General features: G+C 40.8%; 1 long non-coding RNA gene across 3 annotated transcripts in view; it reads right to left on the reverse strand.

The window, feature by feature from the left end:
- Positions 1 to 12,381, reverse strand: part of LOC139079820 (uncharacterized) — a 52,821-nt gene that overhangs the window by 24,951 nt on the left and 15,489 nt on the right. For 2 of the 3 annotated variants that reach the window (XR_011533756.1, XR_011533757.1), the window contains exon 2: positions 9,034 to 9,212. This is a non-coding gene — a long non-coding RNA (uncharacterized lncRNA). Of the gene's footprint in view, positions 1 to 102; positions 227 to 9,033; positions 9,213 to 12,381 lie in introns of all 3 variants that reach the window. The other variant, XR_011533758.1, reaches the window with a different exon arrangement.

Below are 12,381 nucleotides of genomic sequence, written 5' to 3' on the forward strand. Positions count from 1 at the left end.
AGAAATTGAAACCCTTGCACATTGTTGGTGGGAATGAAAACAATGGTGTAGTCACTATGGAAAACAGTATGGAAGTTCCTCACAAATTAAAAGTAAAATTACCATATGATTCAGCAATCCCACGTCTGGGTTTTTATCCAGAAGAATTAAAATCAGGATCTTGAAGATATATTAGCATTCCTATGTTCATTGCAGCACTATTCAATGACCAAGACGTGGACACAACCTAAGCGTCCATCAACAGAAGATTGGATAAAGAAAATGTGTTATATACATACAATGGAATACTGTTTAGCCTTCAAAAAGAAGGAAATTCTGCTATATGCAGAAATATGGATGAACTCTGAGGACATTATGTTAAGTGAAATAAACCAGTCATAGAAAGACAAATATTGTGTGACTCCATTTATATGAGGTATCTAAAACCGTCAAATTCATAGAATTAAAAGTGAAAGGAATGGTGGTTGTCAAGGGCAGGGAGGAGGGAGAAATGGTGAATTATTAATCAATGGGCATAAAGTTTCAGTTAAGCAAGACATGAATATGCTCTAGAGATCTGCTATACAGCAGCACACCCATAGTGAACAATAACATATTGTCCACTTAAAAATTTAAGAAACTAAATTTCACATTGTGTTCTTACCACAATAAAATAAAATAAAAATGAACACTACAGATATATATCAATTAATAAAATGATCTAACAAAAATTCAGTTAAAACTTCCTATAAAAGGGGGGCTGGCCTCATGGCTGAGTAAAGTTCCATGTGCTCCACTTCTGTGGCCTGAGTTCACGGGTTCAGATTCCATGCATGGACTTCTTCCACTCATCAACCATGCTGTGGAGGCATCCCACAGACAAAAAATAGAGGAATATTGGCACAGATGTTGGCTCAGGGATAAAAAAAGAGGAAGATTGGCAACGGATGTTAGCTCAGGGCAAATCTTCTTCACCAAAAGAAAAAAGAGAAAAGAAAAAAAACGTTGCTAAAAAAAGCATAACAAATCTTTCCTCTTTGACTTTTAGTTTAAGACGTTGGCCACATTACCTCTGGGAGCCTGTCTCTTTCTCTATAAGATGTACATAATCATGCCCCCCTTATGGGATTGGTGAAATGATGCAATGAGGTTATCTTTGTAAAGTGTCCAGCAGAGTGCTTAGCACATAGTAAGAGCCCTAAAATGATTTTTAAGTAGTTGATGATAATTTTCTTTCCAACTCAGACATTCTATGGATATAAGAACCAGCATTGCCTTGTCATGCTCTATTTTTTTTTTTTTCTGATCTGTGTCTGTTCCTTATTAAAACACTGCAACACTGTGGTGAAGGAAGAACTTATTCAATAATTTTGAGCATCAAAAAGCAAACCAGGGGCCAACCCAGTGGCGTAGTGGTTAAGTTTGCATGCTCCGCTTCAGCGGCCCGGGGTTCACAGGTTTGGATCCTGGGCGTGGACTGAGCACTGCTCATCAAGCCATGCTGTGACGGCATCCCACATAAAAAATAGGGGAAGATGGGAACAGATATTAGCTCAGCGACAATCTTTCTAAAGCAAAAAGAGGAAGATGGGCAACAGATGTTAGCTCAGGGCCAATCTTCCTTACAGAAAAGAAAAAGCAACCAGTTGACAGCAAGCCCCAGTGATGATTCTAAGCATCACAAGTGGTCCTCATCATTTCAGATGGAAGAAGTGAGGCCACCACTTGCTCAAGGTCACACCTTTGGAGGAACCATTTAAGAGAGATTTGAAACTCAGTTTCTCCTCCAAGCTCTCTGGTTCTACTCGTTAATAACTTTTCTATTTCTCTCTCATTATTTCTCTCTAATTTTGGTTTTCTCCAATAGTAGTTATAAACATACCTCCCTACAGAAGCTCAAAGCCAAATGCTGGTTAAGTCTCTGTATTCTCACTGCCAGAAGCCTCTGTTTTAAACACTTTTCTTAAGAAATAAAGCCTTGTTTATAAGCTTTAGACCACTGCTGCAAAAGAAAAAAATGCAATATGCAAATTAGACATTTTATAACTACAGTTAAATAATCAAGGCAACACTCCAAACGTCAGCTAGATGCTTACGTAATTGCATTTCTAGCACTTACATGAGCCATAGTGAAAGTTAAGGGGGAAATGTTGCTTATTTCCTATTAACTTCAGACTAGAACCTGATTCTTATTTGCCCTTATGAATAAAGCTGAACTGTTGTTTTAAAACCAGACACTGCACTTGGGTTCTTTTAAGGTTCCTGGTTGCAACAAGGGAACAGCAGCAAATTTCGTAAGAAGGAAAAAATGTTTAATGAAAAATTACAGTTATTCCAAAAGAATTGCACTAAATGTTCAACTTTCATTATGTCTCTCCATTTCCTTTCTGGCTTTTGACAGATCAGCTTCTCACTACACATATCGTCTCTTTCTAAGATTAATTTCTTCAAGGTCAGTTTTTTCCAAATCTGTTTATGTACGCTCAGTAGAGACGGGATCAGTTGATACTCCTGGCCATGCCATCCTGATTAATCAATCAATAAATAATTATTGGGTATCCTTAGAGCCAACCTAGAATGCACCCAATAAATGTACGCTAAATTGAATGGAACTTAAATTTATTCCATTTAAGAAAGTAACTGACTGCACATGTCTTGGTTTGGGTTCCCCCAAATGCAGATCCTGAGATAGAACTCGGATGCAGGTAGTTTCTTTGGGAGGGGCATGGAGGAAAGTGAGACAGGGGAGGGAGATAAGCTAAACAGGGTGCATTAATGAGACAACTGGCTTCCAACCCAGAGCAGACACTAGGAGGAACCATATGAGTGGAACTTTATGCAATCCCGGACATTTCCCCCATGCAGCCATCTCTACTCTCCTGCTCCTGTCCACACATCCTCTGCTTCCCTGGGGTTGCAGACGAGAGTGAGGGTTTGGGTCCTGCCAATTCTCAGATTGGATTCTGCAAATTCTATCATCCTCCGATCCCAGACCCCACCTGCTGTCAGAGGCCAGTCCACGCTCTATCATTCTTTGAAACAATGCTCTCTGCCACCCCTAGCCTATAGTTATTAATCTCATTTGAAATCTTGCTTTTAAATCATTATGGATGATCTTGGTTGTCTGTTCTTCAACACTTTTTGCTCATCTATTCCCTAAAGTAATTTCAAAGGACTGTGTCCTACCTATCACATTTTTAAGTTACCTATTCACTTTTTATCCTAAGTTAAGAAGTTGCTAGACAAGACTTCCAGTGAAGTGTAAATATTGCAAGTCTAAAATAAAGCTATTACTACACTCTTTACATGTTTCTAATGGAATCTAAATTCCAAAGGAATTTGATACTTAGCATTGTCCATTTAAAAATATAAATGTACATACATATCTCTTTTATAATGTTCCTCCAAGTCTTACTTCCATTTCATCTTCTCCATAGACCTTTATCCTAATACAATAATATATTATACTTAAAAGAATTTTGCTAAATAAGCCCATCATAATTCACTCCAAAAAAAACAGGCTGTAAATTGACAATTTTTTTAAATTCCCTGTGACCATGCACATCCAAACGTTTTTTAAAAAATTTTCTTCTGAAAAGTTATCATAATACTTCACATTTAGTACACAATTAATCAAAAGAATGCAAATATACTTTAAAAGTTGATAAACATAAAAATGCAAATTCCACCAGAATTTTACCTCTTAATAAGACAGCTAAGACTGGTTTGTTTTTCCTAATTAGTTCATATCTCCAGGAATGAATATTACTTGTTGCTAGAATGAGATAGAGGCCAGCATTAATGTTATTCTTCATTTTAATAAATAGCACTGATAGGACTTATCAAAAAAAGACAAGTAGCTGGAAATGGAATAGATTTTGTTACAGCAATGTCCTTCAATTCTTTGACCTTTTTCAGAGTTACATCCTAAACATAGCATAGAGGTCTATCATCAAACATTATTTTGAATAATCCTGAATAATAATAAATCTTCAATTTTGCTTAGAGCAAAACATTAGAAACCACCTGAGTTGTAAAAGGATGTGTTTGCCAGTCATTAGAGTACTTTGCTTTCTCATTATCAGTATTTCACAGGGTCCCTTGGTTTGGCACTCAGGGGTCTTCCCCCAGCAAGAATAAGGAGGAATAAGGGGAAACATGGGAAAAGGGTGAGTGTGAAAAGAAAAGAAGAAGAAAGTCTGCAGATCATGTGCCTATAGGCAGATCCGTTTCAGCAAAGAGGATGTCGGGAATTTTAGGACCGGAAGCTGATCTTCTTGATGCTGCCCATGTCCCTGTGTGCTCCCTGTGTACTCCAGGGTACACACACACACCCCTGTTTATCATTTATTGGCTTTGGAGTAGACTTCATAATTGCATCTTGCCACAAATAAAAAGAACCTGCTCAAAATTACAAGCAAACTGGGTGCAGCCTGCGTGCTATAGGAGTCACCCAGTCCAAATAACCTGATTTGAGCCTTCGGTTGGTAGATTTAAGATTAGTGGAGAAAGTGGGAGCATCTTCTAGCCAGAGGGCAATAAGATGAAAAAAGATAGAGATGCTGGAAATCACTAAGGATATTCAGGAACAAGTGGAAACATGAGTTTTGTTGATGTTCATGTAACAGACAAGGGGGAGACATACAGAAAGTGTTAAAGTGGTCAGTGGGGAATGAATGGAGATTTCCAGCTTGGAGAGTCACATGAAGTGGCCATCTTTAATGATCTGTAATGTTCATTACGGCAAATGAAATATGGACAGGTCATCAGGATTTTATTCCACTTGAAGTATGTCAGGACATTAAATAAAATCTGCAGGTAGATAAACTCAAAAAACAGCCTGGCATGTCTTGCCTTTGTGCAAACTTTCCAGCGATTGGTTTTAGATTCATGTGGATGTTAAATGTGCCTTTTTTTTTACCCGTAGTGTGTGTATGCATACATGTAATAATCTGAAACAGTCTGTTATTCAATTATAGCAATATATGCATAGTTTCAGGCAGTCTAAACCAGTTGGTTCCTAAACTAATAATTTCTTTACAGAATGGTTTATTTATTGAATTCAGGGTGATTCCTCTATACTAGGGCAAGTTGGCATACCAAAATGGTCTCAGTTAGAGTTGAATTACCTTAGTTTTACCTGAGAAAGAGAACAGCAATAAAAATTTGTTGTATCTTTTTTTTTCTTTTGAGGAAGATTAGCCCTGAGCTAACATCGGCCACCAATCCTCCTCTTTTTTGGTGAAGAAGACTGGCCCTGAACTAACATCTATGCCCATCTTCCTCTACGTTATACGTGGGACGCCTACCACAGCATGGTTTGACAAGCTGTGCGTAGGTCCACATCCAGGATCTGAACTGGCAAACACCGGGCCACTGAAGCAGAATATGCGAACTTAACCACTGCACGACCAAGCCAGCCCAAAATTCATTGTATCTTTTCTAAATAATAGCAATAGTAATGGTAAGGACTCTTGTCTTTTGTCTCATCCTGGCCTTGATACCAACAAGCAGAGACAGTCTAGGACCCTTTTATATCATGACCCCCAAGTCAGCATTCTTCTGAAAATGCCTATGGTAAAGAGAACAATGACCCCCTCCCCTGAAAGGTATCCACATACTCATCCACAGAATCTGTGAATAGGTTACCTTCCATGGCAAAAGAGACTTTGCAAATGCGATTAAGTTAAGGACCTTGAGATAGAGAGCTTTCCCTGGACTATCTGAGTAGACCCAACGAGATGACAAGGGTCCTTATAAGTGAAAGAGGGAGGCATGAACGTCAGAGTCAAAGGAGATGTGATGATGAAAGCAGAGATTGGAGCAATGCAGAGCCATGAGCCAAGGAATGCAGGCAGCCTCCCAAAACTGGGAAAGGCAGGAAAACAGCTTCCTCCTGCAGCCTTCAGAAGAAACCAGCTCTGCTGTTATCTTAATTTAGCCCAGGGAGACCCATTTCAGATTTCTGACCTCCAGACCTGTAAGATAACAAATTTGTGTTGTTTTAAACACTAAGTTTGTGGTAATATGTTACAGCAGCAATAGGAATCTAATAGCGCCCTAATGAAATGACATGTACTTTTACAAATTAACTATGTAGACATATTATATATTAACCACACTTTAAAATTATAAATGTCTCCTAAAATAAAATATTTTTTTCTATTTTTTGCAGAAATAGGCTGGGCTTACTTTAACACACTGTTGTTAATCACAAAAATAATACATCCAGAAATTGTGGAACAAGAAGTAAAAAATCTTGCCTATCATTCTACCCCCATACAAATTATATTTAACATAAAACATTTTTTTCGTAATTATCACCTATGACTTTTGATTAGCCTAAGTCATCCAACGCAGATATGAAAATAAGCATAGCATCAAGGGAGGCCCAGGGAAATTGAGAGAGAAGAGTAGCAGAAATTGGGAGGTTATTAAAAATCATGGGGCCTCCCTAAATGGCAGGAAATTTATCAACTGTGCTTTTCCTTCTTACTCCAGTAATTATGTTTGCCCAGAAATCCATGGATATGAAGAACTCATAGATCTTCAGTGGGAAAATCCAGGTTTTTTCCTAAATTCATGATGCAGAGAACAGGATTAAAGGCCAGAGACCACTTGGGGTGGAAAAATATTAGATTAAAAAAAATGGATCCTATCCAAACGTCGTGGGCCAGCTTGAATTTTGGTGAACCTAATGATTTTTGAAAAATATCTGTTAGAACTGTTCTCTATGCCAGGTTCCAGGGTAAAACCACAAGTAGGAATTGATCTGTTGTATTTTATAAAATCCAAATGCTGTTTTTCTGCTTTTAAATATTTTTTTTAAAAAAATAAACAGAATCTGAAATGAGACGCAAAGGAAGAAGTGGAGACAGCACATTTTAACCTTCTTGAGCTGCCAGGCCATCTCTCCGGAGGGGGTCAAGTAAAGCCCACTCCTCTCCCTCCAGGGAGCTGTGACTCCCAGTGAGAGGCTGTTCATAGACTGCCCACTCCTGGACCACGTGTGAAAAATGTCCAGGAGTGGCCAAAGCTTTGAAATTAAGTGTGCACACATTTAAACTCACTAAACCGAGAGAGAACAAGTGAGAAAAAGCGACGAGTGCCCAAATGCTTGTGGCCTTGTTAACACTTTCTGGAAAGTCTTTAACTGTCTAATAATATTATAGGTTTCTCTGTCTGCTTTCCCTAAAGTTATATGGGCTTGCCACTATGATCGAGTGGGAAGGCCTGTCCTCCTCCTGAAGTGACCTCAAAGTTCAGCAGCTGTTTAAGCCCCAGAATTCCTCCTACACTCGCTTCACATGAACTTGAGGTTTCCACTGCTAAGATCTAAGCTTGAACGGGGATGTTCTGATAGGAGCAAATGATGAGGCCAAGACAGTGGCCTTGGAGAAGTTTGTGAATTAGGTTTGGAGGTGACGGAACTTCAAAGCACATCAGCCTTTGTCAGGTCCAGTAGCAATGCCTAGAAAGAGCGTGTGCATTTTTGTTGATAGAAGAGGAACTGGGAAAGCTCTGTCTCCAGCAAAGCCGGATCCCTACTACTTCGCTTGCAGCGATCCCCACAGTAGTTCTGGAAGGCAAGTAACATCTATGGAGAGCCTTCAATTGAAGATTTTAGTGGAGGGGTCAGTGGACGGAAATAACATACCTCTCCCTTGTCCAGGGTTCTAATTAATAAACAATTGAGAAGTAACCCAAAAAGAAAAACACAGATGGGAAGCAAACTATCACCTTCATGACCAACAGAGGCTAAGATTCGTCAGAGAGACAAAGGGCTTCCTAAAACTGAACACAAGAATGAACCAGACCTACCCAGCTGTATTAGTTACCTATGCTGTGTAACAAATAATCCCAAACTCAGCAGCTTTAAACAACAAATATTTATTATCTCACAGTTGATGTGGATCAGGAATCTGAGTGCAGCATAGCTGGGTCTTCTGACTCAGAGTTTCTCAACAGGCTGCAATCAAGGTGTTGCCCAGGACTGTGGTCAGCTAAAGGTTCAACTGGGAAAAGATTGGCTTCCAGACTCACTGGCTGTTGGCAGGAATTAGTTCCTCACAGGCTGTTTGGACTGAGGGTCTCAGTTCCTTGCTGGCTGTTGGCCAGAGACATTGGTCCCTTGCTACATGGACCTCTCTGTAGGGCTACTTACAACACAGCAGCTGGCTTCCCTCCATAGCAAGGGCTCCATAAGACAGAGAAAGAGAGGGTCAGCAAGACAGAAGTCACAATCCTTTTGTAAGCTAATCTCAGAAGGGACATCTCATTACTTTTGCCATATTTGTTTGTTAGAAGCAAGTCACTAGGTCCAGCCCACACTCAAGAGGGGGAGATTACATGAGCACATGAACACCATGAGGCAGCAATCATACAGAATCTTCTCAGAGGCAGCCCACCATGACAGACAAGTCAGGCAGTGCTGGGGGAGGACATTGGCCTCTCCCTGCCCCAACCCAGAAGAAAAAAATTCCTACTCCCCAGAAGCAGTTTGCCCCAGGAGAAATGATAAAGGATGGACTGCACTATACTTGCTCTTTCACACCCACCAGTTGGGTGAGTAAATTTTGAATAAGCAAGGGGTTAGTGGAGGGAGGCTATAAGCCTCAGGCTAATAAGGGAAGGGAACAGAGGAAAAGGAGGAGATCCTTTCAGATGGAAAGAAACATCAGGAGTAAGGAACGAGCGGCCCCCAACACTCACCAATACCCTGTTTATATTATGATGTCCATTTTACATATAAATAAATTGAAGCTTAGAAAGACTGAGTAACCCAAGGTCATGCAGATACTATGTGATGGAGCCAGAGTCTATAAATACCCAACTTCTGAAAGAGTGCCATACTCTGTATTATAATTATACTTCCCCATATTCAGCATCTGCTGGGAAGCAACTATTTGATGAAGCCATTTATAGTTGCCAGTGAAAATATCTCATTTCAGGAATGAGACTTAATTGTTCCTTCTGCGTCCTTGAATGTCCCCTAAGTCTGAAGTTTTGTGACAGTGATGAAATAATAGCTCTGCCAGAAAATAAAATACACACCTGGCTTGGAAGCAAGCAGTCTCTGGAGTCAACTGTCGGCGACCTGGGAATGCTGTGGAGCGCCTTGGGACTGTGCAACTGGCACTTTCAGCTGGAAGACTTGCCAATAGCTTGTAGCCCAGACAGAGGTGGTGACATCCAAAGGCTTGTCCAGAGTGCACGGGTAGGATGTGTCACTCCTGATAACATAACAGGTCACAAAAGCACTGCTTTGAACTTGAAACAAGATACTCGCTTTCATCAACTACCCATTCACTCCTGCCCTTTTGTTCTTTGATGTAGGCTATAGATCAAAGATGGCGACACTTAGCTTCCTGCTGCCTTTGAAGTACAGGGTCAGTAAGACAGCTATTTCTAGCCCTACGTGCTGCACAGAAAAATAATGTCTGGAGACCTTTGTCTCTTCAACATTTCACATCCTTTTTTAAAGGAAATGGCCAAAAATATACATTTTAACGGAAGCATGGTCATATGTGTATTCTCATATTTAGTCTCATCGACTCAATGGATATTTGAGTGCCGTTGTTGTGTGCCAGGCACGGTGATGCGCACTGAGGGTCAGAGATAAATAAAACAAAGACTTGTGTGCCAGGAGTACAAGGTCTAGTTGGGGGGCGGGGGGGGGGGGGTGGGGGGGAAATCAGTGGACTCCCAAAAACAATGCAATGAGTGCTGTCGTAAATGGATGTGTCAGGTCATGTGGGGTCTCCAAGGAAGGGCTGCCCATGTGAATGGTACTGACAAAGGCAGATAATTCTGAGTCATGGGCACACCTACGAGTCTTTCTCTCTGATACCCACCTCACTAAGCTGCTCTTCCCTTGCCCAGAACAAGAGAAAGCTGTAGGCATGAGGAATGGGATGTGGAAAGGGACTAGACAGGGGTCCACAAGTCAGGATAAAAGAGCTTGTGTGAATAATGTTTCCCAGAGAGACTCACATAATGGATGGCCAGCAACGACCGACATGCACATCCAAATCCTCTGAGATTCCCCACCCGCCAGAGGGAAAGATTCCACCTACACAAGAAAAACCTAGGCTTTTGCTGAGTCCTAATCATTATTCTCCTCTTCTGAATTTCCCACAGAAATCTCTCTCTCCCTCCAGATCAAATTTTCCTTGTTGGTGATACCTAGATTTTTCTAGAATAGGAACTATGCAAGATTGAGGAGTTACTGAGGGCTAGTTTGCCCTCTGTTCATCACCTCTCTCCAGCCAAATAGCAAATGAGGAGCAATTTTGTTTATACAAATCATGCAATCTTCATTTACTGGGATGTGGCAGAATTCCTCTTAGGTAACAAGGATGGTATTTCTCATCTAGGCATCCACAACAATGTCCAGCTGAATATCCTGTCAAACACACTAAGCATCCAGTACTTGGCTTTTCCTGGGAGATATCTGCAGGTCTCTGTATCAGCGAAACCAACAATATATCCATGGGTCTCTCTGCAGTTGAACTTGAATATTCACCTCCTCCATCCCCACCTTACACTGGCTCTCCTTTTCTCTATGGGTCACTAATGTTTTGAATTAAATTTCCTACCCACTTCTCCACCTCCAGTTTTCTCATACAGAGACATTGTCCCTGTCTGACCTTTTAACAACCCACTTGCTGTTTTTTGCAAGCCACTGTTTACTTTTCCCCTGCAAGAGCACTCACCCCCCCACCACCGAATCTGTCAGCAATGGCAGCCCTTTTGCTGATCTATTTCCTTCACACTAGTCTTACAGCGACCTCCAACCGCAGTTGTCTGTTCTCTCCTTTCCTGGTGTATTTGGGAACGGGGGCAAGCCATCATCATAGCTCCTTGATGGAGATACTAACATTAGATGCTATAGCAGTCTTCCTATTATTATAATACTATAGAAGTCGAACTTTGTAAGTCTAAGATCCTTAACATCCATATCAGGAGTTCAAAATGAAATTGAGCAACCCACATCTTTGTTTCACACCTACTTGTTCATCTAGGAAACAAAATAAGCTGTGATCTGCTGAAGAAGAAACCCAGCTTTGTAAAACAGCCTCCCTGAGTTTACTGAGGACAGTTCAGACTCACATGCAGACATATTGCACTTATATATAAATGTCTGTACAGCTGTAAACTCTGTCAACATGAGTACACCATTGAAATCTTCCATCTTCCTTTTTTCACATTTGCTGCCTGCCACAGCCTGTCTGCTTTTGACTATAGTCAGAAATTTGGCAAGACAATTTTCTTTTATTTTTTACATATTTACAATTTAAAGTCATATTTACAATTATGAAGAGTTGGGTTGTTAAAATAATTTACCCTGAGCTCCTGGTCATAACGAATGTTTATAAATTGATTATATTTCTACCACGAATTGGAGAAGCAATGAGGAATTTTGACACAGCCTGTGTGATAATCCTGATCAAAACCATGCCACAGTTTTCATCAGCTCTAAGGTCGTAGACGGCTGGATATCTCATTGAAACGAGGTCTCATCACTAGACAGAGAAAAGCTTCGTATCTTCAGCACAGTCAGTTCCATCAGTTCCATCCTCTCTAAACGCGGTAATGTACACCTTAGCATTAAGTAAAGACATCAAGGTGTGGTGCCTGCTCATGAAGACAGGTAGCCTGTCAATTAGATATTGCTGTGTAATATACCAACCAAAACATAATGGACCAAACAACAATTATTTTTATAGCTCATTGTCTTAGTCTGTTTGGACTGCTATAACAGAACACCACAAACTGAGTGGCTTATAAACAGCATTTTTTATTTCTCACAGTTTTGAATGCTGAGAAGTCCAAGACCATGGTGCAGGCAGATTGGGTATCTGGCAAGGGCCTGCTTCCTGGTCCATAAGTGGCCATCTTTTCACTGTAACCTCATATGGCAGAAGGGCCAGGGATCTCTCTGGAGCCTCTTTAAAAGAGCACTAATCCCATTCATAAGAGTTCCTCCTTCATGCTCTAATCACCTTCTAAAGGCTCCACCTCCTCATACCATCACATTGGGTATGTCAACATATGAATCTAACGGGACACAAACATTCAGACCACAGCACTCATGATTCTGCAAGTCAGCAGCCTATGCTAGGATCAGCTGTGTGGCTCTATCTTAGCTGAGCTCCTTCAGGTATGTGGGGTCAACCACGGGTTGGTTAGGTGGCTGTGCTTCTAGAAGTTGGCCAGCTGTCAGCTCTGCTTCACGTGGTCTTTCAGTCTCCAGCAGCCTAGTCTGGGCACGGTCTCATGACCTTGGCAAGGTTTCAGGAGAGAACAGACGTGCACAGGTCTTTTGAAACTGTCTTAGTTTTCTATTGCTGCATAACAATTACCACGAACTTAGCACCTGAACACAACAATCATTTATCA

Source organism: Equus przewalskii, chromosome 27, assembly GCF_037783145.1.
Source record: "Equus przewalskii isolate Varuska chromosome 27, EquPr2, whole genome shotgun sequence".
In the NCBI taxonomy this organism is placed as follows: domain Eukaryota; kingdom Metazoa; phylum Chordata; class Mammalia; order Perissodactyla; family Equidae; genus Equus; species Equus przewalskii.